Source organism: Mirounga leonina, unplaced genomic scaffold, assembly GCF_011800145.1.
Source record: "Mirounga leonina isolate KUSES-001 unplaced genomic scaffold, KU_Mleo_1.0 Mir_128, whole genome shotgun sequence".
Taxonomy (NCBI): domain Eukaryota; kingdom Metazoa; phylum Chordata; class Mammalia; order Carnivora; family Phocidae; genus Mirounga; species Mirounga leonina.
In genome coordinates, this window is record NW_023270320.1 from 17,628,387 (window position 1) to 17,649,743 (window position 21,357).

The window sequence follows — 21,357 nt, forward strand, 5'->3', positions numbered from 1 at the left end:
TTAAGCATGTATTACCTATATTTTTACTACCTAACTTTAAAGAAAGATTAAATTTAAATCAAGGCATTAAGAAACAGGAAATTAGGCAGAATAGCAAAGCAATTATAACTGTTTTACATTTGAGTTTTAACTTTTACTTAGAGAATTTCCTGGAGTTTGAAGTCAGCCTGTGTCTTCCAATCTGAGAAGCCCTCACTGAGCACATCCTCTGGCCAGAGGGGCAAGGCACATCTCATCTCTACTGATCCTTAGAGTCCCTGCAACTTCTGCATCCTTTGGGTGTGCTGGACTAAAGAGCTCCAGCCATTGGGCCATATGTCATATCTAGGAGAATACCTGGAAACATGTAGCTAAGAGTCATTATAATATACTTTTCGTCACTGCAAGCCGTATGAGTAATATTGGTATGAAATCTTGCTCTATGCAATGCAGACAATATGAATTTAAAAAGTCATTTAGGGAATTAAAAATAGGCAAGTATACTCTGTTCCTGTCTTCCCCCATAGTTCAAACTGAACTAAAACTTCCAAAAAGATAGGAGGAAGTAGGAATACAAGGATAGCTCCCAAGTCTCTTTCCTCAACCAGTATCAATTTTGTTTTGGTTGCTGTGGCAACCAGGCTGTCAATTATGTTATGGCTCCATGCTTACACTATTACAGCATTACTTCAAATCAGTTAACAACAACAACAAACCACAAATGCACACACAAGGGTACATACACATGTACATACACACACATGCACTCATGTCCACATCGCACACACATACAACACACACATAAGGTCTTAAGATTCCAAAATGGCTCCATCATTCAAGCTGCTTCTCGTATAGATTACATTTTTTAAAGGATTTTAACAGGGCGCCTGGGTGGCTCAGTCGTTAAGCATCTGCCTTCAGCTCAGGTCATGATCCCAGGGTCATGGGATTGAGTCCCACATCGGGCTCCCTGCTCGGCAGGAAGCCTGCTTCTCCCTCTCCCACTCCCCCTGCTTGTGTTCCTGCTCTCGCTGTCTCTCTCTCTGTCAAATAAATAAATAAATATAAATAAATAAATAAATAAATAAATAAATAAAGGATTTTAACATTATTCTTGTACAAAAAATCCATGTTTGATATAGGAGAATATAGCATTTAGTTTGAAATAAAGAGGTAATTTCTTCAGAGGCAATTCTAGGACTCTATATGTCTAAATGTCAATCCCATGTTTAAAGCACTATTAGTATTTCCAAGCCAGTAGTCTCACATTCTGCTTTGTCCTTTGTTAAGAGACAGAGAGAAACAATGTTTTGTGTGTGAGGTAATGCCCAAGCATTACCCAGAAATCATCTAATCACAGTCTTTGAAATAATGTATCTCATTTAAAAATACTTAATTTCTTATTCATCCCTGAAGGGTATGGGAATTATTGCTAGGACAACCTGCTCTATGAAATTCAAATTATGTACATTTCAAGAAATTGTAAACCAACTTTCTATAAGCTAGTAAAAATCAGAAGCACTTCTCCCATTTCTAAAACACTGCTATGATAATAAAAAGAATGAGAGTCAGTTTTACTGTTATTCTACAGTTTGTAGTTGTTAGTAATGAATAAGCAAAGTAACATGGGCTAAGATGATAATGATGCAGTTACTTTGAAACAAAAGTTCCCTGCTTCCTGAAGGTGTATCTCTCCAGGGATGCAGGACCTTGGAAAACGACCTAGATAATCTCCTATTTTACTACTATAAAATACATCCATTTATCAATGGTTAATTACTATTTACAGAATGAAAGAATCATCGTACTTTGTACAACTCACCTGGGAATATTTAAATAATTGGAAAGCACTGGGAGTCTCAGAGAATGGCCTTTCAGCCAGTTAAATATCTAAGACATGGGCCTAGAAAAAGCTTAAATGTGACTATTTCTTGTTCTCCGTTAGTATGGGAGTGTATTGGAAAAAAATCACATGGGATAAGGTCATTTAAAAAGGGGACAAAATAATTGCAACAACATCACTTTTATTTCCATTAGTTGTGATTACGTTAACTGTTATGAATTATAGAGAAAGCATTCTATATACTTGATAAATCAAAATGAGTTGTTACTTCCTCACACCTATTAAGAGATGTGAAATCTAAGAGAAAGTTCCATCCATTTTCAGTCTGTAGACACAGCCCTTTCTTTATTGATGATTATTTAGATTGTGTTCCAAAAAAAGTGTCACAGAGTTACTAGTTATGTCACTTTTCTGCTTCTTATTTCACCTTAGTTCATCTCTCATCTAGATGAAAATGCTATTGGTTATTTATAACTTTCCAAGGCAAATACTTTTCTTCCAAATGTCATGCTAATTTTCATAAATGGCTTCCTTTTTCTTTCAATGCTATTGCCATCTAAAATCAATGCAGACATCAGAGAACTGGTCTTTTAAAATTTTTATTTATTTATTTTTATGTAGATAGTTAATTTCATGCCCAGATTTAGAAATTTATCAATTATCAGGAAATAACTTAGTATGTATAAGAAGACAAAGCATGATTTTCTAATAAAACAAAGGATGATTTATATTACCTTATAAAATGTAGAACAATAAATTGCTTAAACTTACATTATTTAGTATACACTATAAAAGGGTAAAGCAAACCTAAAAGGGTAGAGGTTTCTGTTTAATTCACTGATAAATTCCAAGCCTCTGAAAAAAGGCTAAGTAGCCTGCACATAGGAAATTCTCAATAATACTTGTTAAATGAATGTATTTTGATTTAGGTTTTCTTTTCTATGAAGCAAAGATGTTGTACTAATGCTTTCAAGGGAATCCATTCTTATCCTTTCCCCTATATGTTTCTTCCAAAAGAATAAATTTAAATAGACCAAAGGAGGGGCGCCTGGGTGGCTCAGCCGTTAAGCATCTGCCTTCGGCTCAGGTCATGATCCCAGGGTCCTGGGATCGAGCCCCACATCGGGCTCCCTGCTCGGGGGGAAGTCTGCTTCTCCCTCTCCCACTCCCCCTGCTTGTGTTCCCTCTCTCACTGTGTCTCTCTGTCAAGTAAATAAATAAAATCTTGAAAAAAAAAATAGACCAAAGGAAAACGCAGTGGAAAAGTTAAGAAAGCTGTTCTCAATTAGCATAACTGAACATAGAGAGTCAATTCCACCATTAGGCTGTTTGGCTTCAAGCATTACAATTCCTGTGCAAATTTAATGCCTGATATATTATTTCACTTAACTTTGTCACTCTACCTGAAATGTTGTCTAATAGAGATTTCTTTAGATCCATGAATATCGTAAGTAGATTAATCAGATGACTTAGCACCCAAAACTCATTTGCAATCACTTTAATAGACTAGAAAAAAAAAGTTTTCTTATAAAGAAATAGAGGTGATTGTGGAACACACTGGTTAAGAAGCCAATCAGGAAAATATACAGTAATCTAGTATAGTTGGATTTTGAGATTGTGGAAAATGCTCTCCAAAATAGAACAGCGGTACACCTAAAAATTGTGTCTTGTGCCTAAAAATTGTGGTAGGTGGGTGGAGCACTTTTCTTTGTATGTTTTCTTCAGAGCACAACTAGCCCTCTGCTTTCAAAGGAGCATCAAGAATGGCAGAGCCTTGTTAGAACCAAGATATCTGAAAAGTACATAATTGGAGGATGTGCTAATGGCTTTACCACATCATTGTTTGAGAAAGTGTATATATGCAATAGAAGGACCCTTTGCAATGTATTTGTGCTAGGTCATCTCACATGCACACACAGAGAAAACCAGAGTAGAGACATCAGTGACTTCCTAAGACACATAGCTAGTTAGTAAGTAGTCTCTCTTCAGACTTAATTTTCTGTCCAGAGTAACTTTCCATGATATCATCTGTTTCAATAGAAAAATGCTTTCTCAATCCTCAGTGAATTACAGTGTTCCTTTGGGAACATCAAAATTTAAGATACAAGATGTCAGTATTGAAAGAGTAACCAAATGTAATATAAAGTACTACAACTTTATATAAAGTCTTACAATAGGATTACAACTATTTTACAGTAAAAATGTTAAATGGAGCATATCTCAAGTAACCAAAATGCAGTAAATAATTCCAAATTTAAGATTGAGTAAAATGGATTTAGTGACTGAAACAATTAGAAGGAGCAGAGCTTTATAAATTGTATGCAATGAGCAGATGGGAAGGAGAAAAGGGCAGAGAGATAGATGAAAATATTATTCAAAAAAAGAGATGCTTAATACATTGCAAGAAAAGAATTGTGTGATAATGACCCTGCCTCCAAAATACTGATAGATAAATTATATTTAATAGGAACATTACTAATATGTGTTGATGACTAAATTATTCCAAGACACTGAAAAATTAAAGTAAATAAATAAAATGTAAATAACTAAAAGACAAACTGGAGCTGTCTTGCATAATATAATATACTTTCATTTTCTTTGCCTTCAACAAGTCCCATCCTGAAATTGAAGGTTGCCTCTATCATGAGCCACAGAAATCTGCTGTTAACAGCACAACTTGATGAATGAATTAAGACAGAATTTTAAGTTAACCAACAGCTAACCAATAAAACTGCAGTTTACAAATTTTAAAAATTAAAAACAAAAATAGTATTAAAAAACACAAAAAAATAGAAGTTAATCTGAATGAAGAAAAACCAATGTTCTTAAAATCTTTAAAAATAGATTTAAAACCTAGTAGTATTTCTACATGTAAGGTCTAGCAAAGCTAACTTGAATTAAAAATTAAAATCCCCTTTTCAGTTACTACTCATCAATATCATCTTAGTTATTAAGACGATTAATGCTATATGTCAACTTGGCTAGGCTATGGTGCCCACTTAGTTGGTCAAACAGCAGTCTAGATGTTGCGGTGAAGGTGCTCTTCTTTTAGATAAGATTTAACATTTAAATCAGTTGACTTTAACAAAGCAGATCACACTTCATAAACTGGTTGGGCCTTATCTAATCAGTTGAAGGCCTAAAGAGCAAAGTCTTGAGGTTTCCAAGGAAAAATAAAATTTGCATCAAGACTGCAAGATAGAAACCCTGCTGCTCTTCAGAATTCAAGCTCAAGACTGCAAGATTGTTCGCGGCAGACACCCCCTTCCACACGATCACGCTGAGCTAGTACCTGGGCTTGGAATCAGGCCGCAAACTCCGCCGCGCCTGCCGCCTGCCGCCTGCCACCGCCTCTGGACCATGGACCCCCGCAAAGTGAGCGAGCTTTGGGCCTTCGTGAAAATGTGTAAGCGGGACCGAGCGTTCTGCACACCGAGGAAATGTGCTTCCTGCGGGAGTGGGTGGAAAGCATGGGGGGTAAAATACCACCTGCCACTCATAAAAATAAATCAGAAGACAATATCAAGGAAGAAAAAACAAAAGAAGGCGGAGGAAAACATAAAGACAGACGAACCATCAGGTGAGGAAAGTGATCTAGAAATTGACAATGAAGGTGTGATTGAACCAGATACTGATGCCCCTCAAGAAATGGGAGATGAAAATGTAGAGATAACCGAGGAAATGATGGATCAGGCAAATGATAAAAAAGTGGCTGCCACTGATGCCCTAAATGATGGTGAACTACAGAAAGCCATTGACTTGTTCACAGATGCCATCAAACTGAATCCTCGCTTGGCCATTCTATATGCCAAGAGAGCCGGTGTCTTCATCAAATTACAGAAGCCAAATGCTGCCATTCGAGACTGTGACAGAGCTACTGAAATAAATCCTGATTCAGCTCAGCCTTATAAGTGGCGAGGGAAAGCACACAGACTTCTGGGCCATTGGGAAGAAACAGCACATGATCTTGCCCTTGCCTGTAAACTGGATTACAATGAAGACGCTAGTGCAATGCTGAAAGAAGTTCAATGGAAGGCCCAGAAAATTGCTGAACATTGGAGAAAGTATGAGCGAAAACGTGAAGAGCGAGAGATCAAAGAAAGAATAGAAAGGGTTAAGAAGGCTTGGGAAGAACATGAGAGAGCCCAGAGGGAGGAAAAAGCCAGATGACAATCAGGAGCTCAGTATGGCTCTTTCCCAGGTGGCTTTCCTGGGGGAATGCCTGGTAATTTTCCTGGAGGAATGACTGGAATGGCAGGGGGTGATGCCTGGAATGGCAGGAAGGCCTAGGCTCAATGAAATTCTTAGTGATCCAGAGGTTCTCGCAGCCATGCAGGATCCAGAAGTTATGATGGCCTTCCAGGATGTGGCCCAGAACCCAGCGAATATGTCAAAATATCAGAGCAATCCAAAGGTTATGAATCTCATCAGTAAATTGTCAGCCAAATTTGGAGGTCAAGCATAACGCCCTTCTGACAAATAAAGCCCTTGCTGAAGGAAAAGCAACGATCACCTAATGGATGACACAATAATACAAACCAGTGTACCTCTGACCTTCTCATGAAGAAAGCTGGGGTGCAGTGAAGAGAACCCCTACTCCTCTGCCCCACATGCAACTGAAACATTCTATAGTGGTTTGCCATTAGGGTATTCATTCAGATAATGTTTTCCTATGAGGAATTACAAACTTTAAACACTTTTTAAACCTTAAAAATATTTAAAAACATATTAAAAGTGTGTGTTAGTCCCTACATTTTTCTTTAAAAAAAAAAAATGACTGCAACATTGATTTTTACCTATTTTCCAATCTGCCAAGTTACCTCACAGGTTTTACACATGCCAGCCCCCAAAATCAAAATCCTGTGAACCAATTCTTTAAAATCACTCTCCTCTGTGCGTGTGTGTTGATTTCCTATTATTATATATTACATATAATATTACATGTACATGTAATATATGAACACAGTTAAGTATATATTTGTCCTATATTATTAATATATATAGTAAGATATATACAGAATATACAGTAAGATATATAATGGTCTTAAATAACAGCACACATATACATATATAACATATATATAATATATAATACAATATAATATGACATAGAATAATATATATTATTAGTTCTGTATCTTTGGAGAACTCAGAATCATACAGTTATAAAATCAAGGAATACTCGGTCAAGGAGCCTGGGGCTCTTGAACTCTTATTTCAAGGGATGTAATCTTTTCGGTCACTGGCTCTATTCCTATATACTTCATAAATCCTAGCAGACTAGCCAAAACTCAAGGCAAAATTGCAGGTAATAACAGAATAAATTAGAAATTCAAAATTTACTTCTTAGGTAGCTAATAAAACTAGTTCTCCTTGTTGAATGAACTTGCCAATTCATTCAAATTGGCTGATTTATGTTAGGGAGAAATCAGTCAAATAACTTGATGACCAAGAAGACGAGTCATCACTTTTCCCCTTATTTAGATGTCAACATATTGATATACATATAAATATAAAATGAATGTATGGTTACATCAGTGATGAAAAAAATCACAAAGAGTATTTCTTAGACTATAGCCAACAGTCCATAAATAAATCCATATCAGAATCACCTGAAGTATCTATTAAAAGATAGGTAGACCACTGGTCCCATCTGAGCCTTACTAAATCAAATATTTTGGAAGGACTTAAGAATTTATTTGACAAACATCTCAGGACACTCTTACGTACTCTTAAAATTTAAAAACCACTGATCTTTAATAGTTCTTAAATGTACCTGAAATTGATCATCTTCTGTTTTTTTGTTTGCTTGTTTTTATTTATTTCTTTTCCTTTTTTTTCATTTTTTTCTTTCTTTCCCTTTCTTTTCCCCCAGTTTCAGGTCTCTTTTGATTTGTTTAGTGTGTATTTTTCTGGGGTCGTTGTTACCCTGTTAGCATTTTGTTCTCTCATTCATCTATTCTCCTCTGCACAAAATGACAAGATGGAAAAAATCACCTCAAAAAAAGGAACAAGAGGCAGTACCGACTGCCAGGGACGTAATCAATACGGACATTAGTAAGATGTCAGAACAAGAGTTCAGAATGATGATTTTAAAGCTACTAGCTGGGCTTGAAAAAAGCATGGAAGATATTAGAGAAACCCTTTCTTGAGAAATAAAAGAACTAAAATCTAACGAAGTCGAAATCAAAAAGGCTATTAATGAGGTGCATTCAAAAATGGAGGCTCTAACTGCTAGGATAAATAAGGCAGAAGAAAGATTTAGTGACATAGAAGACCAAATGATGGAAAATAAAGAAGATGAGAAAAAGAGAGATAAACAACTACTAGATCACGAGGGCAGAATTCGAGACATAAGTGATACCATAAGATGAAACAATATTAGAATAATTGGGATCCCAGAAGAAGAAGAAAGAGAGAGAGGGGCAGAAGGTACATTGGAGCAAATTATAGCAGAGAATTTCTCTAATATGGGGAAGGAAAAAGGCATCAAAATCCAGGAGGCACAGAGAAACCCCTCAAAATAAATAAAAATAGGTAAACACCCCAACATCTAATAGTAAAACTTATGAGTCTCATAGACAAAGACAAAATCCTGAAAGCAGCTCAGGAGAAGAGATCTATAACCTACAATGGTAGAAAGATTAGATTGACAAGAGACCTATCCACAGAGACCTGGCAGGTCAGAAAGGACTGGCAAGATATATTCAGAGCACTAAATGAGAAAAATATGCACAAGAATACTATATCCAGCTAGGCTGTCACTGAAAATAGAAGGAGAGATAATAAGCATCCAGGAAAAACAAAAACTAAAGAAATTTGCAAACACGAAACCACCCCTACAAGAAATATTGAAAGGAGTCCTCTAAGCAAAGAGAGAGCCTAAAAGAAACATAGACCAGAAAGGAACACAGACAATATACAGTAACAGTCACCTTACAGGCAATACAATGGCACTAAATTCATATCTTTCAATGGTTACCCTGAATGTAAATGGGCTAAATGCACCAATCAAAACACACAGGCTATCAGATTGGATTAAAAAACAAGACCCATCGATATGATGTCTGCAAGAGACTCATTTTAGACCCAAAGACACCCCCAGCTTGAAAGTGGGGGGGGGGCATTTAACATGCTAATGGACACCAAAAGAAAGCTGGGGTGGCAATCCTTATATCAGACAAATTAGATTTTAAACCAAAGACTATAATAAGAGATGAGGAAGGAAACTATATCATACTTAAAGGGCCTACCCAACAAGAAGAACTAACAACTGTAAATATCTATGCCGCTAACATGGGAGCAGCCAATTATATATGCCAATTAATAACAAAAGCAAAGAAACACATTGACAACAAAACAGTATTAGTGGGGGATTTAACACCCACCTCACTGAAATGGACAGATCATATAGGCAAAAGATCAACAAGGAAATAAAGACTTTAAATGACACATTGGACCAAATGGACTTCACAGATCTATTCAGATCATTCCATCCCAAAGCAACAGAATACACATTCTTCTCTAGTGCCCATGGAACATTCTCCAGAATAGACCACATCCTAGGTCACAAATCAAGTCTCAACTGGTACCAAAAGATTGGGATCATTCCCTGCATATTTTCAGAACACAATGCTTTGAAACTAGAACTCAATCACAAGAGGAAAGTTGGGAAGAACTCAAATACATGGAGGTTAAAGAGCATCCTACTAAAGAATGAATGGGTCAACCAGGAAAATAAAGAAGAATTAAAAAAATTCATGGAAACCAATGAAAATGAAAACACAACTGTTCAAAATCATTGGGATGCAGCAAAGGTAGTCCTAAGAGGAAAGTATATAGCAATACAAGCCTTTCTCAAGAAACAAGAAAGGTCTCAAATACACACCTTAACCCTACACCTAAAGGAGCTGGAGAAAGAACAGCAAATAAAGCCTAAAACCCACAGGAGAAGAGAAATAATAAAGATCAAAGTAAAATCAATGAAATAGAAACCAAAAGAACAGTAGAACAGATCAACGAAACTAGGAGCTGGTTCTTTGAAAGAATTAACAAGACTGATAAACCCCTGGCCAGACTTATCAAAAAGAAAAGAGAAATGATCCAAAAAAATAAAATCATGAATGAAAGAGGAGAGATCACAACCAACACCAAAAAAAATACAATTATAGGAACATATTATGAGCAACTCTATGCCAGCAAATTAGATAATCTGGAAGAAATGGATGTATTCCTAGAGATGTATCAACTACCAAAACTGAATGAGGAAGAAATAGAAAACTTGAACAGACCTATAACCACTAAGGAAATTGAAGCAGTCATCAAAAATCTCCCAACAAACAAAAGCCCAGGTCCAGATGGCTTCCCAGGGGAATTCTCTCAAACAATTCAAGAAGAATTAATACCTATTCTTCTGAAACTGTTCCAAAAAAATAGAAATGGAAGGAAAACTTCCAAACTCATTTTATGAGGCCACCATTACCTTGATCCCAAAACCAGACAAAGACCCCATCAAAAAGGAGAGTTACAGACCAATATCCTTGATGAACATGGATGCAAAATTCTCACCAAAATACTAGCCAATAGGATCCAACAGTACATTAAAAGGATTATTCACCACAACGAAGTAGGATTTACTCCTGGGCTGCAAGATTGGTTCAACATCCACAAATCAATCAATGTGATAGTAATGCACAGATGCATTAATAAAAGAAAGAACAAGAACCATATGATCCTCTCAATAGATGGAGAAAAAGCATTTGACAAAGTACAACATCCTTTCTTGATCAGAACTCTTCAGAGTAGAGGGATAGAGGGGACATACCTCAGTATCACAAAAGGCATCTATGAAAAACCTACAGCGAATATCATTCTCAATGGGGAAAAACTGAGAGCTTTCCCCCTCAGGTCAGGAACATGGCAGGGATGTCCACTATCACCACTGCTCTTCAACATAGTATTAGAAGTCCGAGCCACAGCAATCAGACAACAAAAAGAAATCAAAGGCATCCGAATCGGCAAAGAAGAAGTCAAACTCTCACTCTTTGCAGATGATATGATACTTTATGTGGAAAACCCAAAAGACTCCACCCCAAAACTGCTAGAACTCATACAGGAATTCAGTAAAGTGGCAGGATATAAAATCTATGCACAGAAGTCAGTGGCATCCCTATACACCAACAACAAGACAGAAGAAAGAGAAATTAAGGAGTCAATTCCATTTACAATTGCACCCAAAACCATAAGATACCTAGGAATAAATCTAACCAAAGAGGCAAAGATTCTGTACTCAGAAAACTATAAAATACTCATGAAAGAAATTGAGGAAGACACAAAGAAATAGAAAAACTTTCCATGCTCATGGATTGGAAGAACAAATATTGTGAAGATGTCAATGCTACCCAGAGCAATCTACACATTCATTGCAATCCCTATCAAAATACCATCCACTTTTTTCAAAGAAATGGAACAAATAATCCTAAAATTTATATGGAACCAGAAAAGACCCCAAATAGCCAGAGGAATGTTGAAAAAGAAAAGCAAAGCTGGTGGCATCACAATTCTGGACTTCAAGCTCTTTTACAAAGCTGTCATCATCAAGACAGTATGGTACTGGCACAAAAACAGACACATAGGTCAATGGAACAGAATAGGGAGCCCAGAAAAGGACCCTCAACTCTATGGTCAACTAATCTTCGACAAATCAGGAAAGAATGTCCAGTGGAAAAAAAGACAGTCTCTTCAACAAATGGTGTTGGGAAAATTGGACAGCCACATGCAGAAGAATGAAACTGGACCATTTCCTTACACCACACACAAAAATAGACTCAAAATGGTTGAAAGACCTCAATGTGAGTCCATCAAAATCCTAAAGGAGAACACAGGCAGCAACCTCTTTGACTTCAGCCATAGTAACTACTTCCTAGAAACATTGACAAACGCAAGGGAAGCAAGGGCAAAAATGAAGTATTGAGACATTATCAAGATAAGAAGCTTTTGCACAGCAAAAGAAACAGTCAACAAAACCAAAAGACAACCGACAGAATGAAAGAAGATATTTGCAAATGATATATCAGATAAAAGGCTAGTATCCAAAATCTATAAAGAACTTATCAAACCCAAAACCCAAAAACAAATGATCCAATCAAGAAATGGGTAGAAGGCACGAACATTTTTCCAAAGAAGACAGCCAAATGGCCAACAGACACATGAAAAAGTGCTCAACATCACTCGGCATCAGGGAAATCCAAATCAAAACTTCAATGAGATACCACCTCACACCAGTCAGAATGGCTAAAATTAACAAGTCAAGAAACGACAGATGTTGGCGGGGATGCGGAGAAAGGGGAACCCTCCTACACTGTTGGTGGGAATGCAAACTGGTGCAGCCACTCTGGAAAACAGTATGGAGGTTCCTCAAAAAGTTGAAAATAGAGCTACCATATGATCCAGCAATTGCACTACTGGGTATCTACCCCAAAGATACAAAAGTATATAAGGTCTAATTCACAATTAGAAATATATCTTATTACATTGAAAATTTCAACAAACTGTATTCAGAATAAAAAAAATTTTACAGCTCCCCAAATTGCATAATAAATTCAAAAATCTTTTAGTTATATATTTTCTCATTTTGTACTTTAAATTGCAATTTCAGCTACATTATTTGTTTTTGTTTTTTCATTTCAATTTTTTTATTATGTTACATTAATCACCATACATTACATCATTAGTTTTTGATGTAGTGTTCCGTGATTTGTTGTTTGCGTATAACACCCGGTGCCCATTCAGTATGTGCCCTCTTTCATACCCATCACCAGGCTAACCCATCCCCCCACCCCCCTCCCCTCTAGAACCCTCAGTTTGTTTCTCAGAGTCCATAGTCTCTCATGGGTCATCTCCCCCTCCAATTACCAACACCTTCATTTTTCCCTTCCAGCTATCTTCATCTTTTTTTTTTAACATATAATTTATTATTTGTTTCAGAGGTATAAGTCTGTGATTCAACAGTCTTACACAATTCACAGTGCTCACCATATCACATACCCTCCCCAATGTCTATCACCCAGCCACACCATCCCTCCCACCCCCCACCACTCCAGCAACCCTCAGTTTGTTTCCTGAGATTAAGAATTCTTCATATCAGTGAGGTCATATGATATGTACATGTCTTTCTCTGATTGACTTATTTTGCTCAGCATAATACCCTCTAGTTCCATCCACATCGTTGTAAATGGCAAGATTTCATTCCTTTTGATGGCTGCATAATATTCCAGTATATTCCTGTCTGGAATGCAGACTTAATGCCTGGAGCTGCAACAGCCATCATGTGATCCTAAAGCCAAAAGATACATGCTAAAGATAAAAGAATAGAAAATGGAAAGATATCATCCTTGAGCAATAGTAACTGACATTAGACTGCATATCTCCAGTCTTACTGAACATGAGAAATATTAACTTTTAAACTGTTTGAGTCTCAATACTTTAGAATTTCAAACAAAATGAACATAAATCTAATTCCTAAATTAGAAAATTTTAATTCTATCAAGAAATAACATTATATCTATTCTAATAGAAAATAGCATTTAAAGCAATCATTTCATTTGCCAGTTCATTTGCCAGTTCTCCTTGGAAAAGAGAATAACCATTGTTTTAATTTCTACAATAGAAAAAAAAAAGAAACAATGTTTTTACTTCATTTATTTTAGATTATGTAAAATATAACTAAAATATACCTTGTGTGTGTGTGTGTCACAGCAGATCAATCTATTTTAAAATCCAGCTTAATATACTGCTCGAAGAATGTCTTCTGGTAGAAATACCTACTACTTTTAGAATAATTCTCAGAAACTTGTTTTGTTAAAGCTACACTTTGAAACAATGCAGGTGCTAATGAAAATCATTCGAACAAAAGATGACCCAAAACCAGTGAGAAATTAAAGGAAAGACCAGAGATCTAAAACAGAAAGCAAAGGATATTAATTCTACTTCAAGTGTATTTGTATCTAAAGCACAAAGACATTTTAGATGAGTTCTTTTTCAATCTTCTACCACTAGGAAGGAAAAATAATATTTATAATGTATCTATACTCAGATCCTTTAACTCCTATAACATGTTATACTTTTACTATTAAAAACATAAAAGACCATAGTAATATCACATGAAAACATATGACATCTTTCTCCTTTGACCAAGAAGAATTTTAAATTATGGCAGTGGAAATTTTGTCCAAAATATGAGAAATATTGCCTCTGTGGAACTTCAAAAGTTAAATCTGAAAAATTGACATATAAAATGCATATGATACACCAAAAGTGAGTTTAACAACTATAAATTATGTTCAAGAACAGTCCTACATCCTTGTCGTGTTCCTGAACTTAAGAGAAAGGCTCTCAGCTTTTCCCCATTGAGGATGGTATTTGCTGTGGGTTTTTCATAGATGGATTTTATGAACTTGAGGAATGTTCCATCCCTATACTCTGAAGAGTTTTAATCAGGAAAGGATGCTGTATTTTCTCAAATGCTTTTTCTGCATCAATTGAGAGGACCATATGGTTTTTCTCTCTTCTCTTATTAATGTGTTCTATCGCATTGATTGATTTGTGAATGGTGAACCACCCTTGCATCCCGGGGATAAATCCCACTTGGTCGTGGTGGATGATCCTTTTAATGTATTGTTGGATCCTATTAGCCAGGATTTTGTTGAGGATTTTGGAATCCATATTCATCAGGGATATCGGTCTGAAATTCTCCTTTTTGATGGGGTCTTTGCCTGCTTTCGGGATTTAGGTAATGCTGGCCTCATAGAATGAGTCTGGAAGCTTTCGTTCTGTTTCTATTTTTGAAACAGCTTCAGGAGAATAGGTATTATTTCTTCTTTGAATTGGCAGAATTCCCCCAGGGAATCCATCAGGCCCTGGACTCTTGGTTTTGGGGAGGTTTTTGATCACTGCTTCAATCTCCTTACTGGTTATTGGCCTATTCAGGTTGTCAATTTCTTCCTGTTTCAGTTTTGGCAGTTTACAGGTTCCCAGGAAGGCATCCATTTCATCCAAGTTGCTCAATTTATTGGCATATAGTTGTTGATAGTAATTTCTAATAACTGTTTCTATTTCCTTGGTGGTAGTCTCCCCTTTCATTCATAATTTTATTAATTTGGGTCCTTTCTCTTTTCTTTTGGATAAGTCTGGCCAGTGGTTCATCCATCTTATGAATTCTTTCAAAGAACCAGCTTCTAGTTTCATTGATCTGATCTACTGTGTTTCTGGTTTCTAATTCATTGATTTCTGCTCTAATTTTAATTATTTCTCTTCTAATGTGTGGCTTAGGCATCATTTGTTGCTTTTTCTCTAGTTCTTTAAGGTGTAGAGTTAGTTGGTGAATTCGGGATTTTTCTATTTTTTTGAGTGACGCTTCGATGGCTATGTATTTCCCTCTTAGGACTGCCTCTGCAGTATCCCATAGGTTTTGGACTGATGTGTTTTCGTTCTCATTGGTTTCCACGAATGTTTAAGTTCTTCTTTGATTTCCTGGATGACCCAAACATTCTTGAGCAGAGTGGTCTTTAGCTTCCAAGTATTTGAATTTCTTCCAATTTTTTTCTTGTGATTGAGTTCCAGTTTTAAAGCATTATGGTCTGAGAGTATGCAGGGAATAATCTCAATCTTTTGGTATCGGTTGAGACCAGATGCCCACTCTCACCACTATTGTTCAAAATAGTACTAGAAGTCCTAGCAACAGCAATCAGACAACAAAAAGAAATAAAAGGTATTCAAATTAGCAAAGAAGAAGTCAAACTCTCTCTCTTCACAGATGACAGGATACTTTATGTGGAAAATCCAAAAGACCCCACCCCCAAATTACTAGACTCATATAGCAATTCAGTAATGTGGCAGGATACAAAATCAATGCACAGAAATCAGTTGCTTTCTTATACACTAACAATGCAACTGTAGAAAGAAAAATTAGAAAAACAATTCCATTTACAACAGCACCAAAAACCATAAGATACCTCAGAATAAACCTAACCAAAGAGGTAAAGGATCTATACTATAGGAACTACAGAACATTCATGAAAGAAATTGAAGAAGACACAAAAAGATGGAAAAACATTCCATGCTCACGGATGAGAAGAATAAACATTGTTAAAATGTCTATGCTACCCAGAGCAATCTATACCTTCAATGCCATTCCAATCAAAATTCCAATGACATTTTTCAAAGTGCTGGAACAAACAGTCTTAAAATTTCTATGGAATCAGAAAAGACCTCGAATTGCCAAGGAAATGTTGAAAAGAAAAACAAAACTGGGGGTGGGGGGCATCACGTTGCCTGATTTCAAGCTATATTACGAAGCTGTGATCACCAAGACAGCATGGTACTGGCACAAAAACAGACATATAGACCAATGGAACAGAGTAGAGAGCCCAGATATGGACCCTCAACTCTATGGTCAAATAATCTTCGACAAATCGGGAAAAAATATGCAATGGAAAAAAGATAGTCTCTTCAATAAATGATGCTGGGAAAATTGGATAGCTATATACAGAAGAATGAAACTCGGCCATTCTCTAACACCATACACAAAGATAAACTCAAAGTGGTTGAAAGACCTCAATGTGAGATAGGAATCCATCAAAATCCTAGAGGAGGACATAGGCAGTAATCTCTTTGACATTGGCCACAGCAACTTCTTTCAAGATACATCTCCAAAGGCTAGTGAAACAAAAGCAAAAATGAACTTTTGGGACTTCATCAAGATAAAAAGCTTCTGCACAGCAAAGGAAACAGTCAACAAAACAAAGAGGCAACCCACAGAATGCGAGAAGATTTGCAAATGACACTACAGATAAAGGGCTGGTATCCAAGATCTATAAAGAACTTCTCAAACTCAATCCCCAAAAAACAAATAATCAAGTCCAAAAGTGGGCAGAAGACATGAACAGTCACTTCTCCAAAGAACACATACAAATGGCTAACAGACACATGAAAAAATGTTCATCATCATTAGCCACCACGGAAATTCAAATCAATACCACCTTACACCAATTAGAATGGCAAAAAATTGACAAGGCAAGAAATAACAAATGTTGGAGAGGGTGTGGAGAAAGGGGAACCCTCTTACACTGTTGGTGGAAATGCAAGTTGGTACAGCCACTTTGGAAAATAGTGTGGAGGTGCCTCAAAAAATTAAAAATAGAGCTACCCTATGACCAAGCAATTGCACTACTAGGTATTTATCCCAAAGGCACAGATGTAGTGAAAAGAAGGGCCATATGCACCCCGATGTTCATAGCAGCAATGTCCGCAAGTGCCAGACTGTGGAAAGAGCCGAGATGCCCTTCAGCAGATGAATGGATAAAGAAGATGTGGTCCATATATACAATGGAATATTACTCAGCCATCAGAAAGGAAGAATACCCAACTTTTATATCATGGAAGAGATTATGCTAAGTGAATTAAGTCACATAGAGAAAGTCAATTATCATATGGTTTCACTTATTTGTGGAACATAAGGAATAGCATGGAGGACATTAAGAGAAGGGAAAAATGAGGGGGCGGTAATCGAGGGAGAGATGAACCATGAGAGACTATGGACTCTGAGAAACAAACGGAGGATTTTAGAGAGGAGGGGGTGAGGTGATGGGTTAGCCTGGCGACGGGTATTAAGGAGGGCAGGTACTGCTTGGAGTACTGGGTGTTACACGAAAACAATGAATCATGGGTCACTACATCAAAAACTAATGATGTATTGTATGGTGACTAACATAATAAAATAAAATTTAAAAAAAAAGAACAGTCCTGCATTTTAATAGTAGTTAAAGAATTAAACCTAGATTACTTTTTATTTTAAAGATTTATTTATTTGAGAGAGAGTGCAGGGGGGAGAGGCAGAGAGAGAATTTTGAGCAGATTCTCCACTGACATGGGGCTCGATCTCACCACCCTGAGATCATGACCTGAGCCAAAATCAAGAGTCAGACGTTCAAATGACTGAGCCACCCAGGGGACCCTAAACCTAGATTAATTTAATTTAAATGCTCCACAGAGTGGTGTAAATTAAATTTCAGAATGTACTTTTACAAAATTTCATTGATTCTTTTATATTAGAAATCAAGGAAAACAGTATAATTCTCATTAAAGTCACATCACATTAGTTTACCAGGATATTAAAAAAGGGCATTTCACATGTCTCAGTTCTACCTGAGGCCCTAAAACTTAGTAGGGGAAAAGGATTTGACTGTCCACATTTTCTTAAAAGATGTGCTTGTCTGTCCATCAATATAGTACTTACTAATGATTGACTCCCCAAATGCTCCAGCCACTCTTAGCTCATCACTACCTACCTTGCCTCAAGATTTTGGAAGAGGAAGCTTTAAAATTGGTGAGTTGAATTTGAATGGAGTGGTTTATTTGAAGATAGTTGTCAGAGTTCTATGGCATTTCCATTCTGCCAGGTGCTTCCTCCTCACCTGCATGTGTGTAGAGTGGGAAGCAAGCACTGACACTTCAATGGAGGCATTCTACAAACTTGTCTATATTTTGTAGGATCTGGTATGATGCAGGTTCTAGAGCCTGAGTCCAACCTGAAAGAACTCATAATGAGAGGCTGACTAGTACTCCTGATGACACACAGTGAGAAAAGATGACCCAAAGTAGATCAACGTCACATGTTTCTAGTGAGATGGATTTGTGTCCACCTTCAAGAGAAGCCAGCCTAGACAGAGCTTAACAAAAAGATTGTGGGTTAACTCAGAGAAAGTCTGTATGGTTTAAGTCTATTAGAAAGAGCAGGTTAAGTGGGATTTGTAAATGATCAGAGAGTGACATCCTTGCCAGGAAACTGCACTTAAAAGTTCCTGGGTGGGGGGAAATTTCTTCAGGAAAACACCGAAGGTGCCTCAAACGAGATTTGACTGGGCACCCAAGACACAGAATTACAGTTTACAATTGTACCAGCCCATATGACTATGTATTATTTTTGTTTTGTTTTGCTTTTCCTCACATTCCTCAAAACCACTAGCATTGACATGGATCAGACACTGCAACTAGAAAACAGGTCAGGAGATAGAAAGATCAAGTGAGAAGCAGCTGACTTATCTGTCTTCACATTACAGGCTTCCTGCACAAAGAGGCTTGAGCTAGGACTATAGAGTAGTTTTAAACGGGATGAGAGTAGCTTTAATAGTAGAAAGGACTGGAGATTTTATTCCCTAAAAAAGGACCTTTTGTTATTACCTGAGAGTGATTAGTAAAGCTCTGGGATCTGCCTGAAATATCACCACATAAAAGATTTGTTAAAACAACAAGAAAAAGAGCAATGCAAAAATGAGGTTGTTTATCGGTTGTACCCTATGGAGTCTTGCTCATTAATTATTTCATTTTTTATTAGAATTAAAATAAATGTCTATATTGTAAAAAATAAAAGAGGGTTTTATATGTATGTAAATGATTAAATCTTACTTTACAATATATACATGCTAAAGATGAAAAACATTCATACAGCAGAGAACTTAGAATAAATGACTATACATGAAAAATTTTATATTTTTCTTGAAGTACAAATTATGAAACCAAATACATTTGATAAATACAGACTTATATACTTGGTATGACCATGTTTACCCTTTGACAATTTGAAGAATTTGAATAAGTAGCAGCCGTTCATCAGTTCTTAAGCCTAGCCAGTAGTAATCATACATATGTTAAAGAATGTTATAATTATTAACAGCTTGCTATTGTTTACATTTAAATATAAGCTATGTATGAGATGAACAAAATGTCAATCAGAAAAAAATAGTAGGTTTCTCTAAAAATATAATTCCCCTTATGCAAGAACAGACTGAACTTATGAAACATTAAGAGGACATTTTCAGGCAATTGTTTTTATTTTATTATTTTTATTTTTTTACTATTATTTTTAAAGATTTTATTTATTTATTTGACAGAGAGATAGACAGAAGAGTACAAGCAGAGGGAGTGGCAGAGGGAGAGGGAGAAGCAGGCTCTGCACTGAGCAGGGAACCTGATGCGGGACTCGATCCCAGGACCCTGAGATCATGACCTGAGCCGAAGGCAGACGCTTAACCATCTGAGCCACCCAGGCACCCCAGGCAATTGTTTTTAACATGTTACTTTTTCTTATTTCCAAATCCTATTTCCCTCTTGGCAGAGTGGACACTTAATATGAACACCTACAAAATCATAGTAAATTGAAGGAAATTTTAATTCATATTATTCTTAAATTATTTTCTGATCAATACTTCCCAAAACAATATAGAATGGTATCAAGGTAAGGACTTTAAGCCTTGATGAGTTAGGTGATTATCATCCCTCTTTTTAACCTCTTTTCTTTTTTCTAAGTCTTTTTTTGTTGTTGTTACCACATACACCCATGCATACCCAGAGTCAAGCTCATTATAAATTCTTTTCTTCGATCTCCTGTTGAGTTTGTAGGTGTTCAGAATGGTTTGATCCCTATCCAGCTGAATTCCTGAGACCAGAGGAAATCCAGGTCTCCTACTCCTCCGCCATCTTGCTCCGCCCCCTCAGGCTCATTATAAATTAACACAATTCTAAAACCACACCTCAGCAATTTTTACGTATAGATGCTGTATATATTTTCTTCCTAGCTAATATATACCTTTCTTGGCATTATTCTCACATATAAACGTCACTGAGATTCTATTCTTCTGTTTCCATTTGTAGACACTACGTTGGCACTAAGCAACATCACTTTGCCACTACCTCCCTGAAAAAACAAGACCCAAAGTAAACCAGTTTTTGTATACAATGGGATTTGTAATGCATGCTAGAAAATTTCTAATCCAAGTTAACAAAATAAAAATAGTTTATCTGAAAAACCTCCGTCACATTAAAAAAAAGTTGCATTTTTCAGAGCATCTGATTCCTAATACTGCTTTTAAAATTCTATTACCTGTGAAAACTGAGTAAATATTTCACTCATTCAAGCCTAGATTTTTGTTTGTATGTTTTGTACACAGTACATAGGACTATAAGCTTCCATTTCTATGCTCAATTGAATTCTGACAGTGTGACCATTTAGGCTAATGCACAATAAAGGTTATTATGTTTGCAAAATTTCCAATAATACAATGGCAGCCAATGAAGTTTAATTTCAATAACTTCTGCATATAGGATAAAAATCTACTAAAATCAAAGTAGGCCATTATATTTATTCTAAAGTAAGAAAATCACTAAAAAATACTTAATGGGCAGCATGTATTGACTTATACACAGAAAAAAAAAAAAAGGGCTATCCACTACATGGAATGTTCAGGAGCTAGATGTGGGTAAGAATCCCAGTACTACCATTTATTATGATGTAATCTTGGGCAACCTCATCCAGGCTGGTCTCTGTGCCTTATTTTATCTGTCAAGTGAGAAAGATGAGGATGATGATGATAATACCAACAATTCCTATTCACAGTGTTTGCTGTGAGAAGTACCTTAAAATATTTAAACCTCTTAGAAAAGTGCCAGTATGTAGTGAGCATCCAATAAATATTTGTTAT

The 21,357-nt window shown here is 36.3% G+C and overlaps 1 pseudogene; it reads left to right on the plus strand.

Annotated features, from left to right (window-relative positions):
* The first annotated feature begins 5,182 nt into the window (after window positions 1–5,182).
* On the plus strand, window positions 5,183–6,287 carry LOC118009858 (annotated as a pseudogene).
* Window positions 6,288–21,357: the final 15,070 nt, after the last annotated feature.